Below are 5,500 nucleotides of genomic sequence, written 5' to 3'. Positions count from 1 at the left end.
GAGTTACTCACCTCGTGCAGTAACGAGTGTTCTTCGAGATGTGTGTCCCCGTGGGTGCTCCACTCTAGGTGAAGGGTCGCCCTGAGCCGCAGATCGGAGCTTTTCAAAGCAGTTTTCCCCCTGTTGAGCCACGCATGCCCAGAGGGCGTCTCGAGCCCTTCCCGCCCTCTGCAGCGCGCGGCTCAACCCCCTCCCTTTCAGTTCCTCGTCTCCGCCCGAGTAGTTTAGACTCCGTGCAGAGGGGAGGAAGGGAGGGTCGTGGAGCACCCACGGGGACACACATCTCGAAGAACACTCGTTACTGCACGAGGTGAGTAACTCCCTTTTCTTCTTCGAGTAGTGTCCCCGTGGGTGCTCCACTCTAGGTGACTACAAAGCAGTGTTCAATATATGGCTGGAGGGAGCCGGAGTCAATGTTTAGCGGTGGTAGAGAGCACCGCTGTAGCTACTGCTGAGTCCTGTGTAAGTTGCGGTAGGATTGCATAATGTCTGGCAAACGTGTGATCTGAAGACCACGTTGCTGCTCGGTAAATATCCCTTAAGGGGACATTGTTCAAAAAGGCTGTAGAAGCGGCCGTGGCTCGAGTGGAATGTGCTCTTGGGGGGCACGGTAGTGGTCTATTGCCCAAAGTATGACACTTGACTATGCATGTGGAGATCCATTTTGAGATTCGCTGTGATGACAGGGGTGTTCCCTTAGAACGCTCAGCGATTGATATAAAAAGTCTTTCAGATTTACGAAATGGTTTTGTTCTTTCCAGGAAGAAGGCGAGAGCCCTCCGAATGTCCAGGGTATGCAGAGTGGCGTCCTTCTGTGATGCATGCGGTTTCGGAAAAAAGGTAGGTAGTACGATTGGTTCATTTACATGGAATTCTGTACAGACCTTTGGCAGAAATGTTGGATGAGGTCTAAGTATGACCCTATCCTTCGTAAAAACTGTGTAGGGGGGTACTGCCATTAATGCCCCAATTTCACTCACCCGTCTAACAGACGTGATAGCCAATAAGAAACAGACTTTCATAAAGAGAAATGGGAGTGCTACTGTAGCCAGAGGCTCGAAAGGAGGTCCAGTAAGTTGGTGGAGAACAAGATTTAGGTCCCATAAGGGGGGTGGTGCCTTATGGGGTGGGTATACGTTGTGGAGCCCTTTAAGGAATCTTTTAGTGATAGGATGGGCAAATATGGAGAATCCATCAATGGAAGTATGGAACGCTGTTATTGCAGAAAGATGTACTCTTAAAGAAGAAATTGAGAGTCCTGATATTTTAAGGTCTAGAATGTAGTCCAAAATCATATGTAATGGTGCATCACGGGGTTCTATTCTGGTTCGTTGGCACCAGAGGGAAAATCGAGTCCATTTCTGTAGGTAAGTTTTTCGAGTGGACTGCCTCCTACTGTGGAGGAGGATATCTTTCACTTGTTGGGAACAGTGATTTTCTATCTCCGAGAACCAGAGAGTAGCCAAGCCTGGAGGTGTAGGGTGTGGAGCTGTGGGTGCAGTATCGTTCCATTGCTCTGAGATATTAGGTCTGCCCGGTGAGGTAGCGGGTAAGGAGGGTGAACTGCTAGTCTGTACAGGTACGGGTACCAAGTTTGGCGGGCCCACGACGGGGCTATCAGGATGACTAGGGCTCCGTCTCTGCAGATCTTGCGTAAGGTTTTCGGGATTAACGGTATGGGAGGGAAGGCATAGTGAAGGGGGGCTGTCCATTTGATTAGAAAGGCATCCCCTAGGGAATGTTTGCCAAGACCTGCGCGTGAGCAGAATTGGGGGCATTTGGCATTCTGGGTAGATGCAAAAAGGTCTATGGATGGCCATCCCCAATGGTTGAAGATTGAGTTTGCGACCTCCGTGTGTAGCTCCCACTCGTGATCTGAGGTGAAGTTGCGGCTGAGTGAATCTGCTCTGGTGTTGTTCACCCCGGGCAGGTAGGATGCTACCAGGGTGATCTGTTTGCGTATGCATGAGTTCCACAGGCGGATAGCCTCTGCACAGAGGGAGCGGGAGCGGGCTCCGCCTTGCTTGTTTATATAGAACATTGTGCAGATGTTGTCCGTTAGAATGCGGACCGTCTGATTGGCAATGTCGGGGGCGAAGTGTGCGCAGGCATTCCTTACTGCTCGCAGTTCGAGGAGATTGATGTGTAGTCGTGCCTCGGATGGGGACCACCTTCCCTGAACGGCTTGGTCGTTCATATGTGCTCCCCAGCCAAGGAGGGAAGCATCTGTAGTAATCTGTACAGTGGGTTCGCTCTGTTGGAATGGAACACCTGTGAGGAGGTTGTTCGGTATCGTCCACCACCGTAAGGAAGCAAGGACGTTTGGTGGAATAGTCACCGTCTTGTTGAGGGAATGTCGTGACGGTATGTATACACTTGCTATCCAGAGTTGGAAGCATCGGAAATGCAGACGAGCATGGTGGACAACGTAGGTGGTGGAAGCCATGTGGCCCATTAGCTGGAGGCAAGTAAGAGCTGTAGTGGTAGGAGTTGTAAGCATTACACTTATAATTTCTTGTATCGTTATGAAACGTTGCCGAGGTAGGTATGCTCGGGCTGTAATTGAGTCCAGGCGCGCCCCAATGAACTCTATATTTTGAACTGGGTGCAATGTTGATTTGCTTTCGTTGAGTAGAAGGCCTAGACGATTGAGGAGTGATGTGGTCGTACTTATCATGGAGGCAGTTTCGTCCTGTGTTGAGCCCTTCAAAAGGCAGTCGTCTAGGTAGGGGAATATGATGACATTCTGGCGTCTGAGGTATGCAGCGACGACTGCTAGTACCTTTGAAAATACCCTCGGAGCTGACGAGAGGCCGAAGGGGAGGACATTGTATTGGAAATGATCCTGGCCGAGAGTAAAGCGTAGATAGCGTCTGTGGGCGGGATGGATAGTTATATGGAAATACGCATCTTGTAGGTCGAGGGCTGCGAACCAGTCCCCTTGATCTAGCGCAGGAATGATTGTTGTAAGTGTGACCATTTTGAAGCGTTGTTTCTTGAGAAACCTGTTCAGTTTGCGGAGGTCTAATATTGGCCTCCAGCCTCCCGTTTTTTTCTCGATCAAGAAGTAGTTCGAGTAAAACCCTTTCCCGTGGAACTCTACTGGTACTTTTTCTATGGCTCCGATAGAAAGGAGGCGGTCGATCTCTTGTTTTAGTAGAGTGTCGTGAGAGGGGTCCCTGAAAAGGGACGGGGTAGGGGGAAGGGTAGGTGGGGTAGTGGTAAATGGGATAGTGTATCCTACTCGAATTATTTCTAGAACCCAGCGGTCCGATGTTATGGATTCCCATTGTGGGAGGAACGGCCGCAAACGGTGGGTAAATAGGCAGCCATGTTGTGTTATTGCTAGATCGTGAGGGAGGTAGTGCAGACCCTCGACCACGACTTCAAATTTGCTGTTTGGAGGACTGGGTAGTTGGTGGGCGACCTTGATTAGGTCGTCTTCTCTGAGGTCGTTGCCTTGGCCTAGTGTCCTCATAGGGTCTCTGTGGCCGGTTGTATTGCCCATATCTATAACGATTGTACGTATTATATGGGGTGTATCGCCTGCGTTTGAAGGGCGGTGTATACATGCCTAGTGTGCGAAGTGTGGTTTTCGAGTTCTTACTATTATGTAGCATTTCATCTGTAGAAGCTGCAAATAATTTTTGTTTATCAAATGGCAAGTCTTCTACTTTTGGCTGAAGTTCGCGGGGAACTCCAGATGATTGTAGCCAGGAAGTTCTGCGCATGACTATTGCAGTGGCTGTAGTTCTAGCGGCTGTGTCAGCAACATCCATTGCCGTCTGGAGGGCAGTGCGAGCGATGGTGTGGCCTTCGTGGACTATTGCTTTCAAGATGGCTCTTTTGGACTCAGGGAGATGTGGTATCAGTTCTCCGAGCTTCGAATAATTATCAAAGTCGTGATTCGCTAAGAGGGCAGAATAATTTGATATTCTTAGTTGTAGCGTAGAAGAGGAATATATTTTCTTTCCAAAGAAGTCTAGCTTTCTATGTTCTTTGTCGGTACTGCCATTCTTGTATTGCGGTATCTTCGCTCTTTGCTGTGCAGATTCAACCACTAAGGAGTTTGCTTGTGGATGCGTAAAGAGGAAGTCATTGTCTTTCGGTGGAACAAAATATTTCCTATCAATCTTTTTGTTAGTCGGTTGGATGGATGCTGGTGTCTTCCACAGATCTTCAGATGTTTCCATGATTGCCTCATCAATCGGCAGGGCAATTTTACTATGCAGCGTAGGATGCAGGTTCTTTAATAAGTGATGTTGTTTCTTTTGTACTTCTTGTAGGGAGACATGCTGACTTGTTGCTACTCGCTTAAATAGCTCCTGGAACTGTTTGAGGTCATCCATCGCTAGGGTATCTGATGGTATCGCTGCATCGTCCTGTTGGGCAGTCAGGTCATCTGGGTGAGTGACGTTTATAGATTGAATGTCGGATTCATTATCCGAAAAGCGCTCCTCCTCCTCTTCCTGCTCTGTGTGTGATGCAGGGGGTAGGGGCTGTGGATGAGGCAGACCTCTCCGAGATGGTGTGGAGTGGACTGAGGACCGGCGTCTGTACGGGTCCCATTGGTCCCAGGGCCCCCATTGGGGTGGATAAGGTGGGGGCGGGTAAGACCAGTAGGGGTGCCACGGGTTTTGTTGCGGTCCAGCCCTCTGATAATAGGAACGAGACCCTCTTGGCGACGTCTGTCGCGACGAATATGTCGTATGGCGGTCATCCTCTAGAAAGGGAGCGCCATGAAAGGACACTGGGGACACAGATCTGGCAGGGGAATGCCTTGCAAAGGATGTCCCTGGTGAGCAGTCAATGGGAGGGGGGCAGGGCTGTTGCTGCCTGCTGTGAGAGTCAGACGGAGTCTTAGAGAGCTCTGCAGCAGACTCCCGAAGAAGCCTCTCATTGTCTGTTGCCGGTGCCGGTGCCGAGCCCTGGTTTGTGGTCGCAACCGGTGCCGGCTGTGTATTAGCCTTGCTTTGTTGCGGTGCGGGTTGTTTTAGCGGTGCCGTTCCTTTAAGCGGCACCGGGGTTTTTCGCGATGCCGGGGCTTGCAGCGGCGCCGCGGTTTGAAGCGGCGCCGGCTTTTCTTTTCGCCCGGGTTTCTCAGTGCGTTCCCGGGAGGGCTCAGAAGCAGCGCGCACCGGCGTTGATGTGGACCGCGAGGATTTTCCCTCTGCTTTATTAGCAGGGGTCCTCGGGTTTCTTTGCCCCTCTCCCTGGGTTTTGGGGGAGGAAGAAGGCGGGAGAGAGCGAGATGGTGAGGCTCTCTGCCTCGTAGGTTTCGTTGGCAGGGGGGTTTCATGCTGCAGTTCCCCCTGCTCTGAAGGCTGCAGAGTCTTATCAAATAAAATCATCCTCAGGCGGAGCTCTCTATCTTTTCTAGCTCTCGCCGTGAGGGAAGCACAGTGTGTGCAGCTGCGGGGTGAGTGAGCTTCCCCCAAGCAGCGGATACATTTCGTGTGGCCGTCAGAAGCCGGCATAGGCTCGCGGCACTGGTCGCATT

At 51.0% G+C, this 5,500-nt stretch overlaps 1 long non-coding RNA gene across 1 annotated transcript; it reads left to right on the top strand.

Moving 5' to 3' along the window:
* Positions 1-212: 212 nt before the first annotated feature.
* LOC142820513 (uncharacterized) lies at positions 213-4,664 on the top strand. The gene is made up of 3 exons (XR_012897735.1): positions 213-310; positions 762-840; positions 4,287-4,664. It is a non-coding gene; the product is annotated as an uncharacterized LOC142820513 (long non-coding RNA).
* Positions 4,665-5,500: the final 836 nt, after the last annotated feature.

This window comes from Pelodiscus sinensis, chromosome 26, assembly GCF_049634645.1.
Source record: "Pelodiscus sinensis isolate JC-2024 chromosome 26, ASM4963464v1, whole genome shotgun sequence".
NCBI classification, from domain to species: Eukaryota; Metazoa; Chordata; order Testudines; family Trionychidae; genus Pelodiscus; species Pelodiscus sinensis.
This window is presented reverse-complemented; position numbering and strand designations above follow the sequence as displayed.